Consider the following 12,622-nt stretch of genomic DNA (forward strand, 5'->3'; position numbering starts at 1 on the left):
CCAGACCTCTCGGTAGGGTGGATGCTCTATGTCGATGGTTTCTCAAACAAGAGAACATGTGGAACAGGAGTCGTCTTGGAAGGACAGGGCGACCTCCTCTTAGAGCAAGCACTCCAGTTTGGGTTCAAGACGACCAATAACCAGGCCGAGTACGAGGCCTCACTCGCTGGGTTAAACTTAAGCAACTCCAGGTTATGGTTGGCCAGATAAAGGGGGAGTTTGAGGTGAAGGAATCCCTACTACAATGGTAGTACCATGCCGCTCGAAACAGCATCGCCCGTTTACACAAAGCACCAATGCAAAATTTTGTGTGGCGAAGTATTGTGTGTTGGTTCGGTATACCGAACAAAATAATAACGGATAACGGATGACAATTCATTGACCAAGGGATCCAATATTTTTGTGTCGACCTAGGCATCAAGTCCATAACGGCCTCGATCGAGCATCCCCAGACCAACGAGCAAGCCGAGGCTGCCAATAAGGTCATCCTGAATGAGTTAAAGAAGCGTCTCGGCAAGGAGAAAGGTCGATGGACATGAGAGCTATAAAAGTCCTATGGGCGTACACATGCACCCCCCAAAAGACCACGCAAGAGACACCATACAATTTAACGTATGGGACCGAGACAATGATCCCGGTCGAGGTAGGCAAGCCTACCGTCCGAAGACAGATGTTCGACCTTACCCTTAATGAGGAAAGCCTCTCAGCAAAATTTGAGAGGAAGCATGCAAGCTTCGAGTGGCAAGACGCTACAACACGAAGGTCTGACCGAGGAGCTTCCATAAATGAGACCTCGTCTGGAGAATAAGAAGCGACGCGAGGAGAGGTGAAGGGAAGTTCTCGTCCAACTGGGAAGGACCTTTTTGAGTCCGAGAAGTCGCAGTTGGGGGTCATACCACTTAGAGTGGCTTTCAGGAAAAATTGTACCGAGGACGTGGAATGTCACGCACATCAAATTTTACTACAGCTAAGGAAATAAAATTTACGCACTCTTTCCTCACCCGACATTTTTTCCCTAAGGAGGGTTTTTGGTCGGAAAGGTTTTAATGAGGCGGTTCTCTTTAATTACAATCTGATTTCACCTGTGAAGCATCAGTTCAGTCTGGATGAAGCCTTAACCGGCATACCCTGTCGACACCGCCCAACTATATCTGGTATGGATGAAGCCTTAATAGGCATACCCTGACAATACCCCACGCTCAGCTCGGTCTAGATGAAGCCTTAATCGGCATACCCTATCGATACCGCCTAACTTGGTTTGGTCTGAACAAAGATTTAACAGACATACCTTGCCAACACCTCACATGCTCGGTTCAGTTCGGATGAAGCCTTAATCGACATACCCTGTCGAGACCTCCTAACTTGGTTTGGTCAGGATGAAGCCTTAATAGGCATACTCTGCCAACACCTCACACACTCGGTTCGTTCTGGATGAAACCTTAATCGGCACACCCTGTCGAGACTGCCTAACTTGGTTTGGTCTGGATGAAGCCTTAATAGGAATACCCTGTCGATACCGCCTAACTTGGTTTGGTCTGGCGAAGCTTTAACGGGCATACCCTGCCAACACCTCACATGCTCGGTTCGATCTAGATAAAGCCTTAATCGGCATACCCTACTGAGACCACCTAACTTGGTTCAGTCTGGATGAAGCCTTAACAGGCATACCCTGCCAACACCTCACACACTCGGTTCGGTCTGGATGAAACCTTAATCGACATACCCTACCGAGACCTCCTAACTTGGTTTGGTCTAGATGAAGCCTTAACAGGCATACCCTGCCGATACATCACACGCTTAATCGACATACCTTGCCAACACCAAGTCTATAACCCTAACTAGATTACGAACAAAGGCTAACCGCCTATTTAACTCTTATGAGTAACCAACCAATGGCTTAACTTGTTAAATTTTAACTTAATTACTTGTTCGACCGAATGGTAATAACATTTAAAACAATTTCATTCATAAAAAGAGAAGGAAGAGACCACACCTCGGCCTCGAGGGAAAAGCGGTAAAATGTCACATCCCAACCGAAGGATGAAAAAAGCTAAAAACAAAGACCTAGAGATCTTCACCTTCAGCACCCTTGGTTGGCGCAGGTTGAGCCACGCTCTCCAAAGCACTCACCTCGGCCCTTCGCAAAATCCGACCCTCAAAGACTTCACACTCAGGGTCAAATTCACCTGAAGACAGTGGGCCGTTGTAGAGGACGTGGGCCTGTCAAACGACTTTGAGGAAACTTTGGTTGAGCAGCTCCAAAGTCTCCTCAAAGTTCATGTCCAACTCCACCTCGACCACTCCCTTCTCAGTCTTCAGTTCAGAAACCTCGGTCTCCAGCACCGAGTTCCTATGGGCGGCCTCCTCGAGATCCTTCTTCAGGCGGGTCACTTCATACACCGAGAGACTTATCTTAAATCCTCTTGAAAGCTGCAAGTCACCTCCCGAGTACCGACAGGGGTGACATGCGAACCTCTCTAGTGCGTTCGGGAGATGGCGAGGGGATGGGCCAGTTGAATTCGTCGGTGCGGATCCGCGACTAACGAAGAGGTGGCGGCATCGGCATCTCTCCAGGAGACCGGGTTGTCCTGGCAATGTTGGACCCCTCCCTCGGCCTCTTCTTACCTTTGCTTGAGGGACCAACACAAAGCGAGCCTTTGTCGGTAGCCAGAGACTTAATACTCAGTCGTCCCTTACGACCTGCAGCTCTCTCCTTGATGGAGCCTAGTAATCCCTTCGAGCGAGGGGCATCTTGGATCATGATTTCCTAAACAAAAAGAAACAGTTATTTTCACAAAACAATGACCGACCGAGAATATAGCAAAAAGCTAGCTTACCATAAAAGGTGGCCCAGCGAGTCGGTTTAGAATACATAATCATCAGCCTCTGCGTAGGAAGCTTCCTCGGGAGCCCATCAAATAAAGAAAGTATCTCTAGCTCCTTGGCACTCTCAGTCAGCCGAGGCCACTCCGAAAAATTTAAAGGCTTCCTAGTCCTAGACATGGGAAACATATGTTAGAATTTATGGCCTTAAATGAGAGGGGGTGATGTGATTCCAATAGCAAAGAAGAGAATGATTCTTGACATTCTTAGGAATCTACTTGAGTAGGACAATAGTTAGGCACTTTTTCTTAGAATTGGATCAATGTTCTAAGTCAAGAACTCACCAAAACTAGCACCAAATACAAACTCATGGAAGTTCCACATATTGTCAAATTGAACCGAACAAAATGAGAGGAAAAGCAAATGCACCGAATAGAAATGGCTAAGAACAGAATTGAACTGATTAAAATGAATTAAAAGGCAAGAAAGCTGAAAAGGAGTGCTGGAAATGTAAAAGCATCGAACCAAAACATGAAAAAGAAGAAGAACAGCTGCTGGAAAATGAACTAGCGAACCAAAACACAAGAACACAAGCTTAAAACATGAATATCAAAAGAGAAGGAAGGAAGGAGAGGAGAAAGCTCATGAAGATGGATGTGTGGTTGGATGATCACGCCACTAGAAGGATGGAGACTCCTAGATGAGTGTGCAAGCCGCCACTTGAGGTAACCATGGAACCATCAAGATAAGACTAGTGAAAAAGGCACAAAGCTCTCCAATGCTCTCTCAAAAAATGAGTATAGTTTCTTTAGTATAAATTCAAATCTGAATTGTACAAGCTAAGCACCTTTAGTTATAGCCTAGAGGTGCTGAAAAATAGGTGGGAAAATTCAAATAAACTCATTTGAAATTCCCACCAAAAACAAGTCAAATGGGAGGTGTGACCTTTTTCTATTATGACACCTCCTAAAAACTACACCTACACCACTCTCCTAAGTCACATGGACAATGTGACTTTATTTTACATTTTCACACTCCTTTATTTAATAATCACACCTCCTAAAACTATACAAGAGTATTTCAAAGCTTGGCCTTGCCCCTCATGGGATGGACTTGGGCTCTTTGGGCTTTGGCCTTCTTGGGTTTGGGCTTGGTCTTTGGGCTTGGGCCTCATCTTTATTTTATGTCTTCTTTTAATTTTGAGAAGACTAAAAGGAAGAACTTCAAATGTGAGGGTGGATGTCCTCTTCCTCCATTAATAAAAGCCTCCTTTATTTGATTCTCATCAGGGGGTGAATTGTTTAAGAAAGATTTTAGTAAACTTTTAAGCTTAGAATGAAAAATACTTCAAGAAAACCTTGATTAAGAATTCAGTTTTTCAAAACATAAAGCCAAAGCACAATACTGGAAAAACAATCGGTTGTTTTACCGAAACAATCGGTTGTTTATACGAGTTATTAATTGACAAAACTGAATTTAATGAGATAGGGATAGAGAAATTGTACACAGTTGTTTATACTGGTTCACTCCAAATCCAGAGTTACATCCAGTCTTCAAAACATGAACACCATTTGGTTCAACAATCTCCCCCTATTTGATGAAGACAAATCCCTGGTGCGTGTGTTTGATCTGATTAAATATGAAGCAGTTCCTACAAAAAAAGCATTTATACTATCCAAAGCTTCTTACAGCAGCAAGTCAGTTTATTACTCTTTTAAACATGAAACATAATAACCAATCGGTTGTTTACACGAAACAATCAGTTGTTTCTATCAGCAGCAGCATAAAACACTTTCATATCAAAGATTTTAACATTTTATGCAGTATCAGACAAAGATATACAAGAACCAATTAATTCTCCCCCTATTTGTCTTCACAAATAGACTTTAGCATGTACCAAAATTAGATTTAAGAGAGATTATTAAGATCAAGAATACCTAACTCATTTCTTAAGAAGAAAAACCTCTCTTTTGATAAAGGCTTTGTGAAAATGTCAGCTAATTGCAGTTTGGTCTCCACAAACTTCACTTCACAGTTCCCATTTTGTACATGATCCCTGATGAAATGATGTCTTATCTCAATATGTTTGGTCCTCTGATTTTTGGTGAGATTGATGGCACTTCTGTTATCACACGTCAAGGGAACCTTGCTGATTTGTAAACCAAAATCTGCAAGTTGTTGCTTGAGCCATAGAACCTGTGCACAGCAGCTACCAGCAGCTATATATTCAGCCTCAGCAGTAGAGAGAGCAACACATGCTTGCTTCTTGCTATGCCATGAGATTAGGCTTGAGCCAAGAAGGTGACAAGTGCCACTTGTGCTCTTTCTATCTAGCTTACAACCTGCAAAGTCAGAATCTGAATAACCAATTAAATGTATTGGAGAGTGAGAAGGATACCATATTCCTACAGATGATGTTCCTTTGAGATATTTCAGAATTCTTTTAGCAGCGTTGAAGTTTGACTCTTTAGGATTTGCTTGATATCTTGCACATGGACACACCGCAAACATGATGTCTGCCTACTAGTTGTTAGATATAGCAAAGATCCAATCAAACCTCTGTATTTTGTTTGATCTACACTCTTTCCAGCAGCATCAACATCCATGTAACAGCTTGATGGCATTGGAGTGCTTGCTTCTTCGCAATTCTCCATTTCAAATTTCTTGAGAATCTCCTTGCAATACTTTGATTGACTTAAGAAGATCCCATCCTTCGTTTCCTTAACCTGCAATCCAAGAAAGAAAGATAGTTCAACCATCATAGACATTTCAAACTCACCTTTCATTGCAGCCACGAATTCTTCACACAATCTATCTTGTGTAGCACCAAAGATGATATCATCAACATAGATTTGCACAAGAATTATTTCTGCATTTGACTTCTTGATGAAGAGAGTCTTGTCTACCATTCCTCTTTCATAACCATGAGATAGCAGAAAGTTGTTAAGCCTCTCATACCACTGCCTTGGAGCTTGTTTCAGTCATACAAAGCTTTCTTCAACTTGAAGACATGGTTGGGATACTTGTGATCTTCAAAGCCCGGTGGTTGATCTACATAGACTTCCTCATTGATGTAGCCATTCAAGAAGGCACTCTTTACATCCATTTGGAAGAGTTTAAAACCACTCATACATGCAAAGGCCAGCAGCAGCCTCACAGCCTCCAATCTAGCAACAGGAGCAAAGGTCTCACCATAATCTATGCCCTCTTCTTGATTGTAGCCTTTGGCAACTAACCTTGCTTTGTTCCTTGTGATCACACCATCCTCAACTAGCTTGTTCCTGAAAACCCATTTCGAACCAATAATATTCATTTCATTAGTTTTAGGGACAAGAAACCATACCTCATTCCTTGCAAACTGATTTAGCTCTTCATGCATAGCTTCAACTCACTTCTCATCCTTGAGAGCTTCCTCAATTGACTTTGCTTCAATTTGAGAGACAAAAGTTGTGTGCCTGTAGAAGTTTGAGATGGAGCTACGTGTGGAGACACTTTCCTTTATCTGCCCTTTGATGTTATCCACTGACAGATCTCTAGGAATCCTCCACTCCTTGGGCAGCTCACTTTGTTGCAGAATTTCAATCGATTGTTTCTGCGAATAAATCGGTTGTTTTTTCTGTACAGATTTCCAGCTTCTCCAAACTGATGCTCTGTTCATCTTCTTCAGCACTGGTCTTTGGGATTTGATTGATTCTGCGGTCTACCTCATCAAAGACAACGTGAACTGATTCTTCTACAGTCATCAACCTCTTGTTGTATACTCTATAGGCATGACTTGACCTTCTTGCTTAAAGGAGATACACAGGAACTTTGATTTGTCCCCTGTCATGTTCTTGGAGCATCCACTATCCAAATACCATAGTTGCTTGCTTTCCTCCAAGATTTCCTACAAAAGAGATTTTCAAGTACAAAGATTTGGTCCCCTTAGGAATGTGGGTCCATCTGGTTTATACTCATCAATTAAAGCTTTATTTCTCTTAGGAATCCACTTCATAAGACCTTTAGGAACAACATGTTTTCTGATTTTACAGAACCTCACAGAATGACCTCTTTTCATGCAATAGAAGCATGTAACAATCGGTTGTTTCGATGGTCCAATCGATTGCTTTTCTGGCATTTTCGAAAATGATTTTGAAAATCTATCTTGTTTGTTTTGTGGATTAAAACCCAATCCAGATTTTCCAAAAACACAGTTTTGAGATGCTAGAACACTCTCAAAGTTGGATTGGCCTTTAGAAAGCTTATCCACTGTTTTAACAAGATAGTGGACATTCTTTTCAAGATTTTCACAATTTTCACAAACTAGAGTTTCACACTTGCAAGAGGAGTTTTTGTAAATGATTTCCAGATTTTCAAAATCTGTTTTTGAATGTTCTAAATCCTCTTCCAGTGCCTTTACTCTGTTTTCAAGCCAGCTGTTCTTTTCTTTTAATCGATTGTTCAAGAGAGCCAATCGGTTGGCTTCTTCATGCGTTTCTTGAAAGGCTTGAAGTAATTGACCATAATTTTCAGAGTTTGATGAACTTTGACTACTTGAGTCATCCTCCCTTCTGGCCATTAAGCAAAGATTGAGGCTTTTCTTATTTTGCCTTCTCTTCCTTCTTGCTTGACTTTTTGTCATTGCTTCCTTTGGTTCATGAGCAGCCTTGAGTGTCTCCCACATTTCCTTAGCAGTTTTGCACTTTGATATCCTGAAAAATTCATTAGTATCTAGTGCAGAAGCTATAATGTTTTGAGCAGACCGATCAAGCTGGGCCATCTTACATTCATCATTTGTCCATTTGGACAAAGGTTTTGCAATGAAAGAATTATCCTTTCTGAACTTTGGAATGTAAGGACTATTCTCAATTGAATCCCAAATTCCTTGATTAATAGATTCAATAAAGATTTTCATTCTTGCTTCCCAAAACTTATAATTCAATCCACAGAATAAAGGTGGTTTGTAGATTGAAGCACCTTCCGCAAAAGATAGTTTTCCAGCCATAAAAAAGATTTTTGAACAACTTGAATAACTTTCAAGAACCAAGCTCTTGATGCCAATTGTTAGAATTTATGGCCTTAAACGAGAGGGAGGCTGAATTGTTTAAGAAAGATTTTAGTAAACTTTTAAGCTTAGAATGAAAAATACTTCAAGTAAACCTTGATTAAGAATTCAGTTTTCCAAAACATAAAGCAAAGGCACAATACTAGAAAAACAATCGGTTGTTTTACCGAAATAATCGGTTGTTTATACAAGTTATTAATTGACAAAACTGAATTTAAAGAGATAGGGATAGAGAAATTGTACACAGTTGTTTATACTGGTTCACTCCAAATCCAGAGCTACATCCAGTCTTCTCAGAACCCTGAGGAAATGCACTAAGCAATCACCACTTGATCACTTACACCACAACCAAGAGAAAGACCTTGAACACCTCAAGAAACACACTCTCCCTGGCCAACACTAAGATTGTTGATCTTGAACACCTCAAGAACACACAACCAATCTCAGCAAACACATAAACGAAGTTATTCAACAGAGTACAAGGATTACACTTGTAACAAAAGATAATCTGAAATCAATACAAGCAAAATCCTATTCCAACACTTTGATTAATCACAAACTCTTAGCAATCTCAGCACTTTGAAAAAACTCTTTGGAAAAACTTTGTCAAAGATTCTTAATTGTCAAATCTGCTTTTCTGAATTTTTTCAAAGATGTAGTTTGTTATCAAATCTTAACAAACTCTTAAATTGCATTAAAAGATTGGTCAAAGCATTTAATGACTAGAGCATAAGCAGTTAAAACATTTAAAGCTCAGTTAAAGAGAAAACAATTTTTCTGTTATGGTCCCAAAACAAACAATCAGTTGTTTCCTCGAATGAATCGGTTGTTTTGGTACTTTAACAGTTCAACCATTCAAAATAGTTTTCAATCTTTTTCTCAAAACATCTAAGTATAAACAATCGGTTGTTTCGACAAAACAATCGGTTGTTTTAACTTAGTTTGAAAACATTTTACTTTCACAAAGATTGAGAATGCTAATGCTTTAGATTTAATTACAGAATGGATTACAACATATAAACTACCCCAGAACAAAGCTTAAACCAGCACAACAACATCAAGCATAGCAGAGGCTTCAACATTCTTCAAAGGATTTGGATTCTTCAAAACATGAACACCACTTGGTTCAACAACATAGACCGACTGGATGCATAAAAGAAGTATGGCATTGTCGCCGGGCAGAGAAAGACTTTGAGAAAACGCTCTTTGAATCTTTTGTATGAGGCAGAGAAAGGGCTAAAAATTACATTACCCGACCGACTGATTAGTGAATGCCACAAAACACGCTCGGACGGGTGGGACGTATAATAAATTAAAAAACAAGAAGGAGTGGGATGATAACGCAAAATATCACATGTCAAGCGGAAGGCTTGAATGGACGTCCAGGTATTGGGATGAAGTTGGGTAGGTGCCATGTTGAGTATCTTAAGGATACCTACCGTGAAGTCGTCAAAAGGCAACGACACATGCAAGTCCAAGAAGAGACAAGCATACATATAGAAGAAGGGCGACTCAAATGGAGATTGACTGCAACAGATGGTCTCAGCCGATGAGCATGGCTCAACCCGAAAGAAGGAACGGTTGGCATCCGCCTTCAAAACTGGAAACTTCTCCAAAAACTCACTGACAGAGGTTTCAGTCGTGTAAACAGATGTGATCCTGGTTACCCGAGTCAATCTATGGTGGGGAGACGACCTGCTCATTGACGCCCGAGCGATCAGTAGCACCGCCCGGGTTTTCATCCCTAACCACCTCCACGGGGGACAACACTTGGATTTCCCCGACTGATAGAGGCTCGGTCGTGGAAGACTTAGAAGAAGAGGTAGAGGAAGAAGAAGTAGAGGAGGAAGAAGGGGACGAAGAGCATATAGGATGAGGGTAACGAGGGGGACGAGAAGCCAAAGAAGAAGAAGACGTAGGCTGAGACAAAGAAGACATGACTAACCTTACAAAAGCAGAAGGCACAACAACCTAAGAAGAAGGCAACTGTTAAGTCCTCAAACCAAATGTTTGAGTAATAGTGAAGTGTCTCAGCACTGTTGGGACCACTATTTATAGCCTTCAAGGGTCTAAGAAGGCGAAACGTTGCAACCATCTCAACCGTTAGATCTCTTCAATCCAACGGTCCTTAACAGCTCCCGCCCAAAAAACCCCTCATCAATGCGGGTCATGTCAACCGCCGTCAACGTCACATCAATCATCGATAACCACAATCATCACACCCAAACCAAAAGACTGGCTGACTTAGAACTCCTTCAAGACTCTTTGGATCCAAATATCCTCGAGTTTGGGGAGCAAGTGTACTAGTATAGGCCAAACGGCATGACCCACTCCTCGGTCCATGCGATGGGCCGACAAAAATATTCACGTCCGAGCAGGACGACCAACACCCTCGATCCATTAACGCTCAATTAAGGTCAGTAAAGCTAAACCACCATTGAGAACTAGGTAATACACCTCTAAGCAAGGTCCACTTCACTAATTCGTCCCAACAAGGTAAGCTCATTGTAATAATATAAATAGCGCACATTCCAAGAAGAAGGTACGTCATTAATTACTGTATACATCCAAGTACCGAGCGCCCTTTACTAACTTGAGCATTGGAGTATCTTTTGCAGGTACCCCCCCCATTCGGCATTCTTTAGGAAACTGAGCAACCGAAACCTAAAGGAGCAGTAGGAAGACTGAAGGAGAAAGCTGAAGTATGGACTGGCCGACCGATAAAAAAGAAGAAGACGAAACCATTCAATAGTTCTTTAGTCCCATTTCCCTAGCTGAAACAATATTAATTGAATTTTTATTAAGAAAATATATAAATAGTTTATATTATTTCAAAATGTTAATGAAATCAATAATTTTATTTATAGCTTTCAGTAGCATAACGTGTAAGGAAATGGGGATCGGGGATGAAAATATGTCTGCAAAATTCTGGTAAAAAACGAAAACAAAGAACCCTGTAATATTTTATGAGTGGCCAATAAATTTTTCTGGGAAATAGAATCAAAGAAATTGCTTAGCGTGTATATAATTGAAGTGTTTAGGGAATAAACAGTAATATTCAATAGTAATGATTAAAACTAATTTGGACATTCATTTTCAGATATACTTTATCTAAGAACAAAGAACAAAAGAAAAAATTGTTTTATTTTATGTTTTGGTTAAAAAAAGATAATCAGAAATTAGTATTTTTTTTCAGTGAATAATGAAATTTAGTTTGATAAGAAGTATATGTATATTTTAAGACAAAATTATTGCGTTTTTGAACTTTTAGGGGACAAAAATTCCTAGTTGTTTTGATTTGAGATCTGGCAAATATCTTATCCGGACCCTCAAAACCACCACACAGTCTTGTCTACAGAGAAAGACAATCTTTTAAATTGTTCAACCAAATTAGATTATGACATTTCCATTATCTATGTACTTCTCATTTTATTCATATAAAATTTGGTGTTCGATCACAAATTCATTTAATTTTATTAAATCTTAAAGAGTCTTTTAAACAATTGCAACTAAAAATTAATTAAAATGATTTATCTTTAAGTAAAAAAATAAGATTTCAATTTAAAATTAAATTGAAATTGCAAAAAAAATTCATATTCATAAAAATTAAAATATATGTATATATTATATAAACATATTCTTTTATGTTATTTTTTATTTATTGGTTACTTAAACCTTTACCAAAAACTTTTCATAAGGTAACTTAAGAAGATTTAGTTTAAGTTAACAACATTTAATTACAATAAATTTTCATCTTTGCGTGAATTTTTTAGTTTTAAGTGAGGTTTTTAGTTTTCAATTTCCTTATTAATTACATTTGTCAACCTAAATTAGCTATATTTTATCGATACTAAATTTTCCTAAAACCACGTAAACCTAAATCCTAAAATTAAGAAACTAACATATTAAAAGAGTAACATCTTACGTGTTTTTATACCATTGTAAGAATAGAGAAAAATAGTTTTAGAGTAGAAGTGGTATAATTAAAATGACACCTGAATATTTTATTATTGAATTTAAAATAGTATATAAATAAAAACCCAGTTATTCAGGTTTCATTTTAAAGAAAACATCATCTCTCTAAAAATTCCATTTTCTTTTTCCTCTGCCTTCTCTCTAAGATTCTAACCTCCTCGCTTATCAGTTTCACGATCGGATTCCTGGCAGTGAATTCTACAAGATTGCCCGATCAAAATCTCAGATAGAGTAACTTCATTCTTGGCTCCTTTTCTTTGAGTTAGTTTTGATTTGGTTAGGTTTGTCTTTAGTTTAAGCTTGCATGTGATGGTTTTATATGAACCATGGTTACTAGTGTCATGCTACCATACACCATTTATGTTGACCAAATTCAATATTTTTAAATATTTCACATTGAAAAAATGTGGCCAGAGTAGAGTTAGCCCCCAACCTCAAATTGAAGCCTCTATGAAAGAGTATACGAGTTATCAAAAGAGCGTAAGGTACAAACATGCCATTTGACTTGCATTTTCACATATGGCGAATGATATGGTATGACCAATTAATGATAATGTTATGTTTCATGACCCACATCATGAAGACATCATCTTGTAGTAGCTATGTGTAATTATTGCCACGTGGACAGAGAATATGGACATATACGTAATGTAATAATCTATCATTTATAGTTAAACTTCCTACATTCTTCCATGAACGAGCGCAAAGTTACGGTCATAACATTTCATCGAAAGGATGATCCTTGTCATATTTCAAGTTTGCAACATTATTCCAATCATC

This window comes from Phaseolus vulgaris, chromosome 11 (assembly GCF_051622355.1).
Source record: "Phaseolus vulgaris cultivar YP4 chromosome 11, ASM5162235v1, whole genome shotgun sequence".
NCBI lineage: Eukaryota > Viridiplantae > Streptophyta > Magnoliopsida > Fabales > Fabaceae > Phaseolus > Phaseolus vulgaris.